Source organism: Empidonax traillii, unplaced genomic scaffold (assembly GCF_003031625.1).
Source record: "Empidonax traillii isolate 1590-97213 ecotype Southwest subspecies unplaced genomic scaffold, ASM303162v1 scaffold258:size685985, whole genome shotgun sequence".
NCBI lineage: Eukaryota > Metazoa > Chordata > Aves > Passeriformes > Tyrannidae > Empidonax > Empidonax traillii.
Genome location: NW_020955451.1, coordinates 24568 through 45103, shown reverse-complemented (window position 1 = coordinate 45103; position 20536 = coordinate 24568). Strand labels below are relative to the sequence as shown.

Below are 20536 nucleotides of genomic sequence, written 5' to 3'. Positions count from 1 at the left end.
AAGCCTTGAAAGAGTGTTTGCAGCCTCTGCTTGATGCTGTGGGAAGCCAAGGTGCTGCATTTCAACACTGTTAAAATGTGTGATAATTTTGACGTGTGCTTGAAGCTAAGAATTTAAAAGTGTCTAAACCAGGGAAGATTTTAAATAATAACATGTAGGAATAAGGAGAAAAAGTAGTGAAATGACAACTTTAAAAAGATTTATAGCAAGAGAGGCAATGCCAAGGGGAGCAATAGCAAAAATAATGCTCCACCTTTTTTGATAACTAACCATCTGACTGTTTAAAAAGGAAACTTTAATGAATTATGACATAAATTATTGGCTGGAAACAGTAGAAATTATGCATCAATTTATAGGAGAGACACTGCTACCTTTTGCCAGTGGCCTCCCATATAATGAGACAGACAAGGGAGTTCAGGTTTGTCACAAAGATAGACTGTAGGTCTATAACATTCAGTTCCAGCAGTGCTGAGAACCCTGATATTGTGGGTAGAAAGACAATTTTATTGAACTTCTGTCAGAGACAATATAAGACTGAATACAAAAAGTGTAAAGATCTGAGCTGTGGGATACACTGGAAGAAAACAACCTCTCAGAGGCTGGACCTCTTTGATAAGATGTGACTATACCCTCACAGAGCCTTTGAAGTCTCTAAAAGATACCGACAATCTAAATTCAGGAAAGAAATATCTAACAATCTGAAAAAAAAAATAAATCTAAAGTTACTGGGGGTAGAGGCATGGAGATTAGAACAGCAGCAAAACAGTGATGTCATGGAAAGTCAGGCTCTGTTATGTGTGCTGAGCAAGTCAGCTTATTGTGTAGACAAATATTCTAAAAAGAAACTGTCATTTATTAAAACAAACAAAATCTTTACTAGATGAATAAGATTCTGTACATTATATTTAAAACCATATTTAACAGCAAGCTATTATATTTTAAAACATTTTTAACAGCAAACTATGTAGAAAGTTCTGAGATGATGAAGAGTTTGCCCAGGCAGTCAATGTGGAACACCCATACCCAAGAGCACATGATGACTGATAGGAATCTCCATGTGTGCTGTGCAGTAAATTCCCATATGGAAGAATAAAGGCAAGATGTCTCTGCCTGAAGAGAAATTATTTGGATGCTGATAGAACAAGCTTTGTTATGTGGGTCTCTGTGTGTCCTACAGAGTATCTGCAAACAGGTGAGTGCTTTCCAGGAATGAAACCTGGATACTTCTTGAGACACCAGAAGGCTGTAGCTAAAAAAGCAATGTTTGCCTTTACCTTTGGGCAAATCAGGAAAACTATAGGTGTTCACATCACATCTAATCCATGTTTTAATTCACAGGTTGCAAAATACCTTATAACATGTTGCCCCAGCCTGTTACAGGGCTTGAAATTGTCTATTGTAATTAATTTCCAAACCAGTGGGGTGAAAGGACTGCTAATATGTAAGGGGTAATTTTTTCCTGATGAATTTTATGGATTGCAGAGGGAAGGAAATTGATTTTTCTGCAGAGTGAAGTATTGATTTAAAAGTAACTTTCGATGCTACCTAGTTTGGGGTCACAGGGTACTATTTCAGTGGATTGTGTAGATTGCTTGCTGTGTTTTCCCGTTTCAATAAAATCTTTTGGCATTGGCAGGTTTCACTTTCATTACAATTCGTTGGACACCAGCAAGTGGTTTGGTGATCATGGAAGTCTATGAAAAGTATAACCTTTCTGAGCAGCCTAACAAAGAAGTGCAGCACTGCGTGAAAAGTCTTGTAACAAAACCTGGATGCACCACCAGAGAAAACTGAACTGCCTAAACATAAAGCAGCAGGGTAACAACAGTCACTGTGGCATTTGGTGCATATGCTCACTGCTTTGTTGTCTAGACAGCACATTTGGACATTTACAAGTATGGAACATAGAGGAGGATTTTTCACCACAGCTGATGGCAAGAGCAGTTAGAGCTGATGGAACTGTGCTCTCCCCAGTCCCAGCTGCCGGCAGACTACATCTCTGATGCCTTGAAAAGGCCTCAGTGCCTCAGTGAGAACTTGGAATGGCACTTGTTTATGAAGAGTAACTCTCAGGTTTGTACCTCTTACCATGCAGAGCCCTGGTAGGTACCACGTGCTGTGTGCTGGTGTCAGACACAGTACAGGCGGTTCTGTGCATCAGTGTGCCATTCAACAGTTCATCATCTCACTGCCTCTCTGAACTGTTTATTCTCTCCCAGCTTACACCTCCATCCATTTCTTCTGACAGCATGTCAGTATTTTTATTTTAGACATTAAGCCATTTAATTTTTACTTTTTTTTCCCACACCGTCCTCATGTCCTCCAGTAATGGACATTCTCATCATAAAGCCTTGCAGGTCTCTCAGTGAGAGAATGTACATGTCAAATGTGAGCTCTCCCAAAGTGCCTCTATATAAGAAGGCCAAAGTTTGTAAAATTTTTTTCTGGATTTGATGTGTGTTTTGATGTGGGCTCAGCTCTGGGCCCAGCTGTGAGAAGAAGGAGAATATCTACAATTGCAGCCACTCAGATGAGATCGTGGTGATTTGTTTTGTAATCTGTTCCCTTTGGAATAAAACTACCAGTAAACATCAATCTTCCTGCAAAGGGGTGCTTCTGGGTGTCCCTTTTTGATAGATAATGTATCAATTACCAGCTAATTTATCAATTGTTAAAAAACCCAAAGTGTAGTGAAAATGTAAGTTTCTGGAGCAGAATAAACAGACTGTGACTGTTTCTGGAGATCCCTTCCAATTACATGCAGGGAGCCTGCAAATTATCTCACCTTCAAACCTTATGTGTGTGTAAACATATTTTCTGCAGTTTTTTCGTGCTTTAGGAAATCATAATATAGAGCTTTTTTTCTACTAGTAGAGCTTGGAGGAATCAAAAAGAACTTCCCTGTGGCCTTTTTCTTTAATAGCTTCTACAAAAGTATGTATGATTACCATATTTTTAATTAATATGCATTTGTTAAACAGATCAAAATGGGAATGCTTTAGCCATCAGCTTGGCTGTAGCAGAGCCTAAAAAAATGGCTCTTTTGCATTCTGCATCACAAAGGAAATTGGAATAAAATTTCTCCAAGCAATGATTGTTCTACTATCCGTCTGATTTAGTACAGTAGCGTTTGCAAGCTTAGCTGTTAAATTTAGCACTGTCAGGTATAGCTTCTGCTCTGTGTATTGTTTGTCCTTAATAAACGTGTTTTGATGGTTTCGTTTCTCTAGGAAAGCTGGGAATGTTTTAGTGCATACAAGCAAGTCTACAATCAAAATCTACCCCAATGGGTAGTTTTATACCACCAGTCTGTGCTTCAGAAGATGCTGAATTCTGTCTTAAATAGAAAAGCAGTGAAGTCCAATTCGTTAACAACAACTGCCAGAGGAGGTATGTGATTTGTTTTGAGAGTCATTTAGGCTCAAAATGTGTACTGTAATAAAAATGCAGGGAAACAACAGAAAATCTGCATGGACAGCTCATTTAATGGCTGTGATGATTTTATGTTTAAAATTTAGATATTACACATCTTAAGTGTAGCATTCAGAGAAAATTACTTTTATTCAGTTTAGATTTAGCTTCTTTAGACTTTTAATATATTTAATGAGTGTTGAGGTCTATACTGAAATGAATCCGTTTGTTACTCAAGGCTACATGGGGCTTATTTGATGGAATTTAGAGCAGGATTCATGATAGATAATAGAGTTTGAAGGGATAAATGCTGAGAGTAAACTTTCTTATCTCTGCTGGTTTCTGGGAACGTGGTTATTACAGTGTCTATGGCCCATGGTTCAGTTCTCTACAAAGGACTGAACTTACTCCTACTGGTCATCCTGCAGACATTAATACAAGTGCATAACGTAAGAGTGTTGAAGTCATGAAGCGTTGTTTATAGGTGAAAGAATTTAAAATAATTTTAATATTTCCAGTGAATACTCCCCCAAATTTTAAGGAAATTTATATCTATATAAGAGTTTGTGAGGGTTTCCTGCAATAACTCCGTATAATATTGCCATCCAGGGAAGAAAAACAATAATATATGCCTTGTATGACACATGCCATGCTTCAGCAGAAAACACAACTATTGCCACTCTATAAAGTAGAAAATTATTGCAATTAATTTATTACTTCAGAACAACAGATAACTGAGGAATTTGCAAAATACATCAGTCTTCTGTGATGACAAGAAGACTTTGTTAGGCAATAATTGTTATGAATTAATCATTTAGCTTTAATGCTAAGAATGATCTTGTGATACAGCATATAAATATGAGATCCAGGCAATAAACAGACAACGAAGGGACTTGTCTCCTGTCCAGAAGTCCTAGAGAATAGCAATGAGTTTTTATTTTACCCGTCACCTCTCACTGGAAGGAGCAGGTTGATTCATGCTGTATGATGTCAGCAGCACAGACTTGAGCAGTGGCACTGTGCCTGATGCAAACTTGTCACCAGTATATCCTGCAGAAGTCTCTCATTCTTTCTAGGCCACTGGAAGTAATAAGTAATAAGTCAAAGATTTCTGACACCATTTAAAGCATGTGTCTGTGTGTGTAGGTACACATATATATAATGGAGACCTTTACTGGTAGAAGGCTTGTATTAAAATATATGCTAACTGTTATATAAGATCTTTCTTCTACTGTTTTTTGGTAATATTCTGCAATATTTTCCTTCCTTTCTTTTCTTTTTCTTCCTGCTTATTCAAAATGATAAGAAAGTTTCAGTACACCTAATATTCCAGAAATTGCTAACAATCATGTAAAGGTTAATTGTATATATCACATATAGATCAAATTGCATAGGATTGTTGATGTAGCTCAGTCATACCCAGTTGCATTTGTGCTGTCAGACTGAACGGGTCTGTCTTAATAACCTGAGAGATGTTGAGAGTGTGAGAATCAGCTCTGTAAAACTCCACCCAAATGAGAAAATCAGTCCTGGATGAATGGTGAGTACAGACCATCAGAAATCGTTTTCCTTGATGAGCAGATGGAGGAAGATGTTTTTGAAGGCAGGCTGTTAAGTTTTTGAAAGGCAACTATCAGAGGTCATTTCAGCCTTAGCTGATTATCTCTTAGGCTTTAGCCAATACTAAATGGCAACTTCAGAAGCCTCCTGTGTACAGCTGTGGTCTGCAGAGTGCAAGGTGTTTTTTGGAGGTTAAAGTTTAAGAAAGGAGACAAAGTCAAAGTCTACAAAAAAGTAAATCCTTCCTTTTAGGACGTCGTGCTTATCTGTGAACTGGAAGCCAGGGAATGTTTCACGCTGTGTGGCTTTTTTGCTCCCTTGTCTGTGTGGATCCAAACCAGAGGGCACGTTTGTCATGCAATTTCTGCTCATTCTGTTTGTATATCTAAAATACTCCATCATTCTCCACGAAGATAAGATGGTGTGCAACTTAAATAAAAGAAAAGGAGGCAACAAGAGCATACAGAAATTGTCCTTCCAGTCAAAAGGCATTAGCAGCATGTCCTTATCTTTGTGATGTATTTCAAAGCCACCAAGCACAGATGAAGCAAAAACTCGCAGCGAGATTTGGTGTTAAATTATTTTGTCTCATTTCTTTTCTTATCACCTAGAAAGTACAGTATTCACATGTGACAACTGTCCTTTACAGACAAGGTTGCCATCCCAACTTCATCCAGCTCATCTATCACCTCATGTCCACGGTGTCTGAAGGCAAGTGGGCTGCAGGATTGCTGAGGCTTCTGCTCAGACGCTGCAATGACACCTGAGCAAACCATCCGGTCTTAAGGCAATTCCTCTCATTTGTTGAAGTAAGCTGGAATTTTCATCGGGGAGCTATTGCTTCTCATTTATAAAGAAAAACATCAGCTATTATGGTAATAACACAGAAAGCCTCATTAATTACAGCACACAATAAAGAATAAAGCGAGTGTAAAGAAGCCAAGCAGATGGTGCATTATAAACAGACTTTTTAAACAGTAACCTTCACAGTGGGGAATGCTGTAGGTAAGAGTGCAACTTAACTTTCATTAGAACACTTTTATTTCTGTGTTTAGAACACAGATGAATTTCCAGATATGTTGTTTGCTGAAAGTTGAATTATTCTGGAAAGCCTGAGAAAAACAAAAAGCAATACAATTGCTTTCTAATTACAGAGATTACAGGGTGTGGAATGGGGGAGAAGGGGATATGCTGTAAAGTTTTTACTGTTTTCTATTATTCTTTCTGCAGTTTTGAAACATACTGTAAGGAAAAAAATTGCTAAAAACTTTTTTAGGAAGAAATTTGGTGTTTAAAAGAGATGAAAACAGGGGCAGATGTAGTTCTCTATTTTGAGAGTGTGGAATTGGGGGAAGGAAAACTTAGAGAGCATTGCATAAAACTGGAAGCTTTTGAGGTACCATTTTGCCCAAAGGGAAGGAAGAGGAGGGTGAGAAATTACTGCTGAAGGTTAGTGGCAATTTTAAGAGACAAACCCAGTAAAGATTCCTCCATCCATATCTGGCATTCCTGTATGGCCAGGAAGTGAAAATGCAACATGCCAGTTGCCCTTGAAAGCATTCAGAAAATAGGTGTAACAGAGACCTATATACATCAAATATAAAATATTTGATTACAGAAACGATATCCATACAATTGTGCATACCATAAACCAGCAAAACTAAATCTGTGAGGTTTGAGAACTCAATTCCCATCCAATAATTTACAAGGAGGATTTATGTTAATGAATGAAATGAATGCTAAGAAAAAGCTTCTCTGTGCTCCAGCACAGCAGGACAACAATATTGTTCACCTCTTCTGGGTAAGTGAAGTGTCCAGCCCCAGGAGCAGCAGCTGCTCATAAAACACTTTGTGTCCACCTCCAGCCTTCGTGGGCTGCCCAGACTCAGCCTGCGTGTAAATCCCATCTGCCTTCGCAGACACTGCAGAGGGAACAACATCAAGGCTTCTGTTTTTCTTTCTTTTTTTTTTTTTTTCCCAGTATCCTGTGAATTCAGCAGGATAACAGAGAGGATAGCAGAAGGACTAGGTCTGTGCTAAGAGCTGAGGAGGATGTAGGAAAGAGGGAGGTTTTGGCTAATGGGCAGGTTTGACGAAGAAGCTTGAAAGCTCCAGAGCCAAATCTGGGAGGTTTTGTCCCAGGCTTTGTTGCAAACATGGATTTTTGCTTGGGGACAGTGAGTTTAAAGTACTTGCTGTTCAGTCTGCTAATATTATGCAATCAATTAGGCCTTATTAGATTGTTCTTGAAACAGTGTGTATAACTGTAGCTGTTCACAGTACACTTTCCTAGTCCTTTCAGCTCTGAGATTTCTATTGCCTTAGTGGGATACATTTTGTGCTTTGACTTTATTGTTAATGAAAATCTAAGATTTGTGACAATATACTATCATTACATTATTTTTTTTTTCTTCCTCATGTCTTTGGTAATTTATTTCTGTTCTGTACATTCAATAGCAAGAAAGAAACAATCAAATAGTCTATATTTTAAAAAAAGTAAGAATATGTTAAGAAAATACTTCTGTATTCAAGGAACTGTTGCTTCAGTTTTAAACTGTACAATCAGGTGGAATTGGAGAAATTAATTTTGTTCAACCTTCTGGGCTGGCATATGTTTTCAAAGTGGGAAGTAGGAAGCTTGGATTCTTTATAGTCTAGCCCATTTCTTGTCTCAAGCCTTTTTGTTATCTCTGAAATTGCAGTTCTCCTATATAAATATCACTGTATGGGAGTATTTATAGAGAATATTCAGAGTTTTGTTGGGTTCGTGGCTATTCTAAGGACTGGAGTGATTCACTGGCCAACCCATCCATACCTTATAGCTCGTTTTACAGGTCAGAGTGTGAAAAGCAAGTCCTCTGATACCACACACTTCTCCTTTGGGTGCCATTGCCACTGGCCTTGGCCTGCCCTCAGCAAGACAGTCCAACAGGTCACAGAGGCTTAGACAACTCGTGGGTTTTTTTCATTTATCAGTGGTCATATTTATCTGCTCCTTGAATGAGGCAAACCCTATCTCCTGAGGAAAACACGCTGTTGTTAATCCATCTGAAAGGATATTTAGCTCACATGTCCACAAAATACTTGTATGAAACTGTGGCTGCTTTGAAACTGAGGAATGGAGCTCTTTGCTGCCATCTCTCAGCGAGCTGAGCTAAGAGGGAAATGTATGTACAAACTTTTTGGCACATTTATTTGCTCACTTTCTTTCTGAGGTGCATTTTCATTTATTTGCTAAGTAATCATTAAAACTCGGAGAATCAGAGAAATGAAATAACATTATACTCATTGTATGGTGAAGAAATTCAGAACACTGTTTAAATATAATCTGTTCTGGAGTTACCACAACTGACCCTCACTCCTGCATGGGCTAGTAAAGGAATGGATATGGATTTGTAAGTGCATCTATTCCTGACTGACCTGATGTGTTGAGTGTGCTGAAAAATAGAGTGGAGACATCAGCATGACAAAAGATGATGGTGACATCATTTAGGTACAATGATACAGGATTGGCACTGACAAAGGGTGTGAATGGGGGAGACATTAAACTATTTCCTCTGTGAAAATGCCTTAGGACTTTTTGAGTTTATATATAATATTTTGAGCTATATTTTGAGGATCCAAATCTGGTCCTTTTTGTTATCAACAGTATTTGGAGGAAGAGCTTGATGTTTGTATGATTATGGGAAGTTTCCTTAGCATGAACAGTCTCATTAAAATCAATAGCATGACTACTTGGCTCTGCACACTCCCAGAAGAGGAGATGTGCTGAAGTTTCTGTGCCATCCTCCAGGGACTTCACCACTGCTGGTGATTTTACATCCAGGCACTCAGATGCTGCAGTGATGGACGGCAGTGGAAAACCCTGTGAGAGATGGATAGACATGATTAAGTGTTTATTGGCCAGCAGTCAGTACCTTTTCCTTATCCTCTCAGGTCCCAATCCACATATGATTTGCTGTTACCGCTTTTAGCTCCAGGGTTGGTCATTAAACTCCAGCAGAAGTGGCTGATGTATTTAGGACCAGAGGTCCCCAGTTCATTGCTTGTTTATCTCCATGCTGCAGTCTAACATCATTACATTGAGGCCTAAATAAACAGCACAGCTGTGAATATTTAATTTGCCAGAACCTTTTGCTTCAGATATCTTAAATCTCTGAAGTTTTCAGCTATTTTGTTTGTTCCTTGGAGAATTTACAATTTCCCTTGAGATTGTGGTTTGTGTCTACTCTTTCCAAAGGAAATATAGAAATCATATTTTAACCTGAAATGCTTTTATCCTCTTTTCATGTTCTGTTTAATGCTTTTTAGTTGAATACTGTGAACTTTTCTAGACACATTTCTGGGATTTATGCATTAATATCAGACTCCAGGTGGAGAGGCTTTTTATCAGATAAGCAAACCTGTGAGGAAGTCCTGAATGTTAACACTGGGGATGGGGATGGTATGGTACTTTTTCTGTGAGCAAATCTGATTGCATTTCAATGACACAGAAGACAGAATACTTTTATTTTATTCACTCATTCTATTACTCCCACAATAGGCTGTATAAGCTCAGTAAAAAGTTTCTGAGACGTGGAAAAATTTGATAACAAGGTGTACTAAGGAGCAATGGACACATTCTGTGGTTTGCTACTGCTTGATATTTAGGTGTCCAAGGTTCTTAAGAGTGCTTTCAGATCCTGCAGATCCATATTCTGCTAGGTTCTGATTTTAGTGGAGTTGATGGTACTGCCAAGTTTTTCTGGAATGAAGCACACGATCCCCGCTCAGAGAACATTCAACTTCTTTGCCAGCCACTGACATCAGTTGATAGGACATTTCTGGTGCTTGTCTCACTTGATCTGATTTTGTGATCTAGGACCAAGACTTGAATTTCTTTGTAAAACCTGCTTCCCCCAGTTCTGTGCCCAAAATACATTCTGCACACTAAACTAATATAGAAATGATCAATTGCCAGTGCCTCAGAAAAGTTAGGTAAGACAGTGACTGTATATTCATACCAATCTTCTTTTGCATGCTGTGTCTTTTTGCAATAAAAGTTTTGTTTTCTCTTTATTTGCCAGTATTCCCTAGGGACATGTCAACGGTTCTGGGAAAAAAAGCCCTTTAAAAATCTTGGTGTGTTTTTCTGTCACCTGAAAATTCAGAGCTACAAAGTCTTTGCCCAGACAGCCTGGCTTGTTGTCTATTGTCACTCACTTCCATTTATCTAACAAATGCTGCCAGTTCCTGAGGTTTGTCACAGACTCTGCTTCAGTTTCCTTTCACCTTATGATGTGACTTACAGCTCCATCACAGAACTGTTTAGTAAGTTGTTCAGCATCATTTCTCACTTCCTTCTCTGCACAGTGTGGGGGGAGTGTTTCTGATCCATTTTCCTTGCGAGGGACTCTAGAGCAAAGATCTATTTTATTGTCACAAAGAGGTACTTTTGTCAGCCTTCCTGTTGTGTCTGGGCTGGGGGGCTGTTCTCAGCTGTACCCCAGCCTTTGTATTTTCAGCTGCTTTCCACCTGACCTGAGCACATGCACTTATTTCTTTAGTGATGTTCCATCTGTACAGGTGTGAAGGCTGGATTTTATTTACTTCGGTTTATTTTTCAGCGGAGCTCTGTTTTGATTTCTTTTTCAGATTCATTCTTCCACACTGTGGACTTCACAGTGCCTTGAAAATTCATTTTCTCAAGCCTAGTCTGAAATTTCATTGGAAATATTGCATTGTGTGTGTAATTACACCTTCTTCCTCAAGACCACTCAGTAATTTATACCCCATTAGGATGTGTTTCTATGGGAAATTGTGGTTGCTTGGCCAGCTCAGTTATGCTATATGTTACAAAAGAATTTACTATCACAAAACTACATAGTAAAGCATTATTAAAAAGCTGAATAATCCAAGGATAGCTGGAAACTTTATATAAATTCATCTAGTGATCCAATAGTACATAACATCAAGTAGGATACAAAGCTATATTGGTATTTTCTCCCCCTTCAATAGAAACAATGTCAAATATTGTATTAAACTGTTTTAATACTTCAGCCATTTCACATTTTTGCAGAGTATCTTTTGTAAGCACTCTGTGTCCTGCAGCAAGAAAAACTGGTTTATAGCTTTTCTCTAAAAATCATTCGTATTTTACTGTTAATTTTTACTGAAACCATGGTGCCTTCACTCCATCAAACTCGTTGATAAAGCATTCAATAGCAGGCAGAGGAAGCTGAGGGATGTTCTGCTAAAGGTGCCAGTAACTTTATGCTTTCATGCACACTTTCAAAGAGCAGATTTAAAAGGAGCTGGAGAGCTCTTACAGAATGTGATGTATTTTGGACAGTTGTATTATTCTTATCCCAACAGTTTGAGAGGTTTGAATTTGATTTCTTGGGAGGTGTTTGATAGTGCTGTGATTCTTAGTGGTGCTGTTATGGTCCAGTGCTTGACATTCCCAGGAGCTCTGCCTGCTCCAGCTCAGCCAATGGCACAGGAGGAGCCCAAGCACACATCTTCTGAAACTCCAGAAGAAGGAATCCTGTGATCTCCTTGACTATGGAAAAAAATGGCAGGCTAAAGTTCACAACTTTTCCAGAAATGGTGGATATATTAGTTTTCATTACATACTTTCTGCAGAGACTCAGAGAATTTGAAAGGAGGAAAAGACTGGCAAATATTACACTGAACTGGAGAAGAGTGATAAGGAACTGATAGAAGAATGTGACCTCCAGCTGCAATTTGAGGTTGCTTGCAGAAATCCTTATGAATTCCAATTCCTTTCCTTGAGCTAAAAGAGGTGCATGGATTAGGAAGCATAATTCCTGTAGGCAAAGGAGGAAAACCTTTGCCACCTTGCTGCTGCCTATGTTTAACTCTCTCTTTTGTTATTCCTTCACCGTTTCCTTTTCTTCAGTGATGCATCACCTCTCCAGGTAATAAATCATAGAATCTTTGTGGATAATGTCTTCATTTTGCATGGCAAACACATGCCATAAATCTAGGTGAAGCTTAATAATTGGTATATGGCATCTTTCTCCCTGTGAATGGCAGAGACAGAGGATCCCATTTCCGTTCTGCTTTCCCACTGGCAGAGAGACAAAACTTGTTGATCAGCTATTTGAGTACTGCAGTGATTGACATAAATGCTCAAAAAATAGCTAAGGTAAAGAGACACTAATACTGGTCTGTTCCCTTCCCAAAATCCTGCTGGAAAACTCCACATAGGTCAAGGTTTCTAGGAGAGGATGGCACGAGAAACACTTGTCTCTGTGTACCTGCACTGACCCTTGTGTTCTGCTCTCACAAGTATCATTATCTGGCTCTGTGTAGTGTCATGGAGACCTCCTGGTCTTGCTTTACCTGGGACACTGCTGGGCAGAGCAGACACGCCTTGTAATGACAGTGTTTCTACCGGGCAAACTGGCCAGGAATGAAAGGACTGTAAAATGGTCTAAAGTGGAGTGCTCTGCTTCTGGAGGTGACCAGACTAGTACAAGTGTTTTCCTGTAAGACATACTTATGGCATGTCCATGCTCCTTGTTCCACCCTACCTGCTTGGGATATTTTTGGCAGCCAGATACTCGCTGTAGTACGAAGTGCAGGATGACAGAGCCATAAGCTCCCAAAGAGAACTGACAGCTCTGAAACAAAGGCAACGGAAATTTTCTCTGAGCAGGAGTGGTACTATCAGGCCCATCAAATGTAAGGCAATTACAGAGCAAGCTAATGAAATCAGATGCCAGCTTTGCTGATATAACTAGTTTCACAACCTCTAGCCTTCCTAGCATAACACAGAATAATTCATAATGAGACTACACAGAACTCTTTCAATTAGATTTCAGCAGTGGAGCGAGGTATTTTGGCTAGGCAGAAGCATGCAAAGCCTGTAGGCTCAGACACGTGGTACTTGAATAAATAGACTCAGGCTTTTGCTGTCACACAACGAAAATAGGAACTCAGTGTAAAAGATGTAAAATTCTACCTCTAGAAGACACCCATTCAGCTGAAATCATCTACATGCACTCCATTCAGGAATCACACTTCTGGATGAGGACACAGGCTGCCATTTCTCAGAAAAGCTCTCAGTGGTGAGGTTGCCTTCGAGTGAAGATTGAGAGTGCAGCTGTACCTTTCAGATGGCATAGGAATGTGGCACATTCAAATGTCAGAAATGCCTGCAACACGTGAAAAAACCCCAAGGAACGCTGATCAGTAAGCAGGAATTCTGAAGACAAGCTCTTTCATGGATGCTACTGTTATTAAAGGTGATATTTCACCATTTCAGGTGAAAATCACATGAACCCAGTTTAGCACAGGCATTTGTGTTTCTGTGTGGGGTTTCTTCGGTGTCTCCACACCCTCAACTGCAACCTGGCTGACCAAGGGAACTGGAAACAGCAGCCAAACATTGTAGCACCTCAGTGTTTCTGGGCCGGTGCCTTCAGTGCATGGAAGGTTCTTCCTGTCTTCAAGGTGGTTTTCTCTCTTTCCTTATAGTAGCTACTTCTAGGATCGAGTTTTAGTGACCTTATCTTTCCCATTATGATGGGAATTCTTTCCTAAGGCTTGTTCCCCAGACAAATTCCTTCAGCCAAGCATCTTTGATCCATTGCTTTTATTCTGGCCTTCAGATGCTTTCAAGGAGCAGCTCACAGATGAACATACTGGCATGGCTGATGGCTTGCCAGTGGATTTGAGGAGAACAAGCAGAGAATGAATTCATGAGTCCACGAAAGGAGAATATTGTCCATAAATGTCCTTTCCTGATTGCAGTGTTATTTTGGAAAGGAAGCAGGGGTTTTGATTAAAATAATTTTATACTATTTTAAGTGAAGAAGATGGCATTGCACAGGGACAGAAAAGAATGTGGTCAGTTTTCAAGGAAACTCATGGGACTTTTTGGTGTTGGCTTTAAAAGGGAGAAGAAAACACTTTTACCTTCTAGCTTTAAAGAAGAATTACTTATAATGAAATAGATTTTATAGCCCATTAAGTTCAGTCAATACAAAATGAACTTAACTGGCCAGATTGACACCTGGAGAATACACCTTGTGCTAGAGGGAATCTTCATCTGTGTGAAGTTGATGCTGCTAATTCTGTTATGTCTTGCTTTGGATCTGACATGTGTGAAGCTTCTGCTGCTGGAGCTACATTTTTCTGAACGACTTGGAACAGGCTGAGACAACAGAGAAGGAAGGAAGAGTCAAAGGAGAATCAATAACATTCTGCTATGTCCCAGCCTCAATTAGCAGAATAGGCAGGCAGGAGCACACTGGGTTGCACTCAGTACCTACAGCTCTAGAGCCATGCAGATCCTGCTCACATCACTCCTTTGAGAAGAGTAGAAAAACAAATCCTAACTCTGCTCCGCTCATAAAATAAAAAAAAGTAATAATAATAAAAAAATCCTGTCTGAAAGCAATCCAGAGTAATATATCCTTCACAGGAATGAAGAATTATGAAGTTGAGCTCAAGTGTTGACAGAATAGTTTATCACAATGTACACCACTTTTCTTTAGATAACCCTCACTTTTTGAATTCCTATGCAGGAAATTGTTTTCCTTTTGAGGACGTTTAAAAATAAACCATCAAACAGGATATTTCCAAAATGACAAGATCCTGAACCTAAAAGATGAATCCTGAACCTGAAATTGTATACAATAATATTTGGCCAATTGATTGAATAGAATTTCCTCCTACTATTGAATTATGTGGTAGAGTATGAAACTGGACATGTAAGTGGATCAAGTCAAAAGCCCCCAAAATGAATTCTATAACAATTAACCAGTCGTGTTGCCCCAGAAAATTTGTTGCCTTGCATGTCTAAAGGATCAGTCACAGTGTTTGATATCACCCCACAGAGAATTTCCATTTGAATGTCTTGGCTCTGGTGGGGGATTATCTTTACAACAATAGTTGTGGCTCTGTGTAAATTATTCTGTAAAAATAAAGGGGGTGTAAGTGGACAGTGTGGGGTCTGGCAGCACAACTTCTCTCATCACTCAGGATTCAACATTGCATCGAGTCCTGTAGTCACCTGGGAGGATCTCTTACTCTATCTTTGAAATTTGTAGTGCATCATCATCATGCAAATTACCAAAAATTGACTCTTTTCTCCAACATCAAGGAATTGTGAAAGCTGTTTACTTCTGTATGTTGTATGACACTATTTTATATCGTTTCTTGTTAAATCACAAACAGGTGTCCTATAATTCATAGCTCTTCGATTATGAACTCAGTCAAGAAGTTGACATTTACTTATGAGATTACCATGAGGGACAAAGAAATCATCCCAAGTGCTTCAAACAGCCACTGAGCATCAGTTTTCCAACCCTGAGGGAAGTTGTGCAGTTCACTCTGCTAAAAGCAGAAGCCAGATTTGATGCCTGGCCAGACTCAGAACTGCACAGTTTGGGGGTTCTAAAGATGCGTCACTTCCAAGTGTTTGTTTGGGAGGAGCTTCTACTTTTGCTCAGGTGTGAAGGCAGAACTCCCAGACAGTCAGTCCCAAAAATGGAAGGGGACTATGGAATCCCCATCCCTGCAAGTGTCCAAGGCCAGGTTGGATGAGGCTCTGAGCAACCTGGTCTAATGGAAGGTGTCCCTGCCCATGGCAGGGGGTTGGAACAAGATGATCTTTAAGGCTCCTTCCAACCCAAACATTCTATAATTCTATGATTATTTCCACTGACTGCAACTCAGACATTTACATTCTTTTTTTTTTTTTTTTTTTTTTTTTTTTTTTTTTTTTTTTTTTTTTTTTTTTTTTTTTTTTTTTTTTTTTTTTTTTTTTTTTTTTTTTTTTTTTTTTTTTTTTTTTTTTTTTTTTTTTAAATTATTGCCTTCCTTTTTGAGGAATTGATTTCAATAAGGGAAAGAGTACCAAGAGAAGATTGGTTGTATTGAATTCACATTGAACTGATTAAAAAACATGGAAGTTATTAGAAAAATAAACATATTTCCTTTTTCATTATGCAATATTTCATCAACAAATTTATTAGTTTAATATAATATCTAAGTAAATATGACAGGGAGTATTATTTAGCATCATTGGAAAATAATTTTGGAAGCTGGAGAACATGTTCTTATGTGTGCAATACAGTTTACAATTAAATATTTTTTTTTATGAAAGAGGTCATATAGTTTTTCACCTTATGAAAGAAGGAATAGTGTAAGGATAGTCTAAATCTTCATAACTTTTTCATAACTTTGTGCTTCTATAGCAGATTGCAGTCCTTGAAGTAAAGGTAGTTTAGGGTTGTATTCCCTTCTTCATTCCATTACTGGCCGAGCAGATTACTTGGAACTGCAGTTTGGCACTCACAGGTGGCACAGCCTTCTGCAAACTCCTGTGTGGCTTCCACAGGGCTGATCTCCTTCCTCCTCCTTTAAAATTTCTTAGTAAGGGGAGAAAAGGAGGAGGTGGCTCAGAGAGATGCTGAAAGAGAATTTCGATACCAGAAACCTTTCCAAGGAAGTTCCACTGTGCTGTCCATTGTGCTGATCAATGAGAGTATCAGTTTTTTAGGGGCTCTACCCCAGGAAGAGATGATAGTTTTGCACAAATAAAAGTATAGTGCAATTATGAAAAATAGATGTGCAGAGGGTCCTGGTGTGCCCTGTGGCTTTGCTGTTTGGTTTTTTTTTTTATATTTCAGCATGAGATAATTCTTAAGCACACCATAATATATTTATGCTGAAGTAAATTGAAAATTTCCTGTCAAACCCTGTATTTCTGATGTTTCACTGTTATATATTTATTTATTTATTGAAAATTATTGCTCTTTATGGGAAATATTATTTTACTGGAATTAAAAAATGCACATCCAAATGCCAAGTCAGTTGAAATATGACCTTTTGAACCCAAGAGATTTACATTATTTGATTCTGTGTGGGGGTTTTTTTGTTTGTTTTGTTTTTGTTTGTTTGTTTGTTTGTTTGTCATTCTAAAACTTCAGGTCACACTGATGTGGTTTTTAAGCAACACCACTATGAAGATTGAACAGCATGGCTTCCTGCTTTTCCTTTAGATTACAAATCAAAAGACCCTTTTATACCACTCTTGTCCCACTGCTACTACTTAGGATTGGATCAGGACTGTGAACTGCTGCTTCATCGTTCAAATTTGTTCCTTGACTTTCAATAATTGTCCACTGTTGAGGCTGTTATTGGTTATTAGCTGATACAATTAGAGTGGGGAGATGAGACTTTGCTGGTGAAGAAAGCATAAAGAATTGAAATGACAGGGTTGTACCCGCAGTGTGGTGGCTGTGCCGGCTCCAGCTCCATTGTATGTTGTGCTGAAATATTAGAGGTGCCTTCTTGTGATGCAGTGAAATTAGATCAGTGCCCATGGGCCCCACCACAGAACTGTGAAACAACACAGCATTTCCACGTCTCTGTACCAAGGATATGCACTGACTGCTACAAGTGTTACACCAGAGAGAAACATCACCCCTGCAAAGGGCATTGACGGAAATTCGGGCAATATTCCACCACCAGGGCTGTGTTCTTCCTGCTTTTTGTAGTCTGGATTATTTAGGGTCTATCGCAGGGTTTGAAGCCGTGAGCTCATGAACAAACTGTGCTTCAAGTATCTGCTCTTCAAGCGCGTGGTGGGACTGTTGGGGCTGCTCTGTGCAGGGCCAGGAGTTGGATTTGATGATCCTTGAGGGTCCCTTCCAGCTCAGGATGTTCTGTGATTCTACAACTCTGTAATACAGAGCCAAGGTCTGCACATACCTGGGTGCAGAGTGGGGTCCTAAACCTGTGTGAATGACAGGCAGAGGCACCAGAATGACAGGCTCTCGGAGCTGGGGCACAAAGGCTCCACTGAAGAGAGTTGTTGGGTGCTTCTGCCTGGGCATCTTGCTTTTAAATGCTGCCTGGGTTTAATAGCTTCTGTTAAAATGTCTTTCTTGGTGATTTGTCAGCAGTAGGAAAACATGCCTTTGGTTATGTTTTTCCTGGAGACTTCCCCAAGACAGTATACTGCCTTTCTCTTCAGATTGTAGGGCAAGACACTTTGCTGGCATAAGCCTGACCATTTTCTCTGATACAGAAGGACCTTTCAGTGATTTGGACCAGCTGAACAAATTATGTATCATTTGTTTTATATATATTCACACATCAGCAATTCAGATCCAAATGTTCACTCGCTTAAATGCTTGAAATCATCAGTCTCACATTTATTTTGTGAGTATCTTCTTCGTACTTTTGTCCTTCACTAGTGACAGTGCCTGCATGTGATCCTCCCAACTTGAAAATTCATACAGTCAGTTAAACAATAGGCTTGGAACATCCGTTATCCTTAGAAGATAAATAAGGTCTGTAAAAATGGCTTTTCTTACATAGTGTAAGTATTTTTTCCATCATTACAACTGGATGCTGAAGTTTACTGGTTCACAGCAGTTTCTGCTCATCAGAAGTGCTGAGACACAAAAGGGACTTGTCTGCAGTGACATGGGAAATGGAAAACTGTCTGAGGAAAATCAGGCCAATTTAACCTCTTTCCTAATTTGTTCTAAAGCCAAAGAGTTAATTAGTGCAGTTAAGTTTCTGGTTGGTGAGAAGAACACTTTCTCTGCATAGACAAATGACAGTGTATACCACAGATTTAATTAAAGAGAACAGAGATAAGTGCTGCATTGTATGCTAAAGTAGTGTTTACTATAGCAACTGATTACTCTGCAGACAGCTTGTTATTTTCCTTTCCAATTTAAAGTCAAGATAAGAAATATAGAAGGATGATAGATATTCGATCTGAATTGTACCTTTTAAGGAGGTGACTGAAAGACATTGAGAGCACTTATATAAGGAATAAAGCTACAAAATCCTTGGGCGATATAAATTGGCGTATTTCCATTTGACATTAATGCGTGTTGTTTTACACCAGTTGAGAAGCCAAGTCCCAAGAGAACTCATAAAAACTTCTGTATCTTCAGACCTTTCTGTGAAGAGCTGGACTTTTTAGATTAGTGTGCAATGGCCTGATAAATCAGCATCCGTTTCTTCTGAGAAAGTGAGGGAGAAGTGATTGAAAGCAGTGCTGTTGTTCACTGGAAAAACTGTGGGACATAACAAAGAGATGGTATCCTAGTGCTGGTCAGTCCTTGTCCTGTCAGAGCCTCCACCTTTGTCATTTCTGCAATTGCTGTACAATGTTGCCTCCTCTGTTTCAATCTGGTGGTTACACGTGGTGTAAGCGAGAGGGCTTTCTGCTGGGGCAGTAGATTGAGGAACAGTTCTATTCCAGATCCATTATTTGGCAAGCTATGGTGCTCTTATGTGCCTGAATTTCTTCAACACACTCCTCCTAATCTTGCCTTTCTCATTCCACTACCCTTTCCTTTATGAAGGGCAGGATTGCTCGAGGTGAGAAGTGGTCTGGTGTTTAAATTCAATTTATTTGCTCTAGAGCATTGCCTCTGCCATGGACTGCTCATGTTTCACTGCATGACGGGGTTATTCTGTCCAGGTTAGAGCAGACTAAATGTAAAACAGGGACAACAAAACTTAGTTATTACCAAATCAGCTGGGAACAGGCAGGGCCACAGCTTTGCAGCTTCACGAGATGGAGGTGGTGGTGACAAACAGCTTGTGTCCTAAAGGCAGCAGTGGGAAAGCAGCCCCCTTACCTTGGTGCAGCAGGAATTCCAGGATCATGCAGGGAACATGAAGTTCAAGTACTGCAGGAGGCAAAGAGCTGTGAGTGCTGCTGGCTCTGTGCACTCCTCTCAGAGCCCTGCACCAAGCACTCCCTGGAATTCAGACTGCTCCAAGCATTCCACTCACATTCCCAACACAGGAGAGCAAAGCCAGACTTTACACGTGTCAAATTTATACAGGAATAAAACTGGACTATGTGAGCTTCATTTTTCCTTTATTATTGTTATTATTATTAATGTGTGTGTATTGCATGTAATTGTGTCATGAGCTAATTTTAATTAATTCCAAATAGCCTTTTTAAGTAGAAAGTTTGGGTTGTGTTTCGTTAATGCAATAGGCTCTGACTTTCCAAGTTTCCTCAAAATGAAACAATTTTCTTTTCAAGTGTACATCACTGAAGTCAGAGAGACATAATATTCCCAACTGTATAGAACAGCCTGTGGCAACTAGGTTAGAGCTGTCAGTTTTACACATGGGGTGCCTGACAAACATATTATACATACAATTCAAGGCTGACCTTATACTGCACCTGAATTTAAATCTGTGTGCTGCACGATGCTTTATATCCTAAATAGGCTGTTAACACCCTCCTGCAGCCCTTCCCGTTTATAATGGGCTATAACTGCAAACTCTATATTGTCATGAGAAGCAGCCAGAAGGTAACACCATAAAATTAGTTAATTTTAACATAAAGATGCCAAATCACTGCTGCACACATTTGAAAAATACATTTTGTTTTAAGTAGTTGAGTGCTTGCAGATAGGAAAACCTTTCCATAAAAATTCACCGCGTTTTCCAGTGTTTTAAAATGTCTGGTGTGTCTAAGCTTCTGCAAGCCCTGTGAGGACACTTGGTGCTCAATAGGCTATGAGTGGTCACTGTGAGGCAATAATGTGGAGCTCGCTTTGCT

General features: G+C 39.3%; 1 long non-coding RNA gene across 1 annotated transcript; it reads right to left on the bottom strand.

The window, feature by feature from the left end:
- Nucleotides 1–16197: 16197 nt before the first annotated feature.
- LOC114060097 lies at nucleotides 16198–18991 on the bottom strand. Its single transcript, XR_003571819.1, has 3 exons — nucleotides 18905–18991; nucleotides 18309–18410; nucleotides 16198–16355 (listed from the first exon to the last, which is right to left on the bottom strand). It is a non-coding gene; the product is annotated as an uncharacterized LOC114060097 (long non-coding RNA).
- Nucleotides 18992–20536: the final 1545 nt, after the last annotated feature.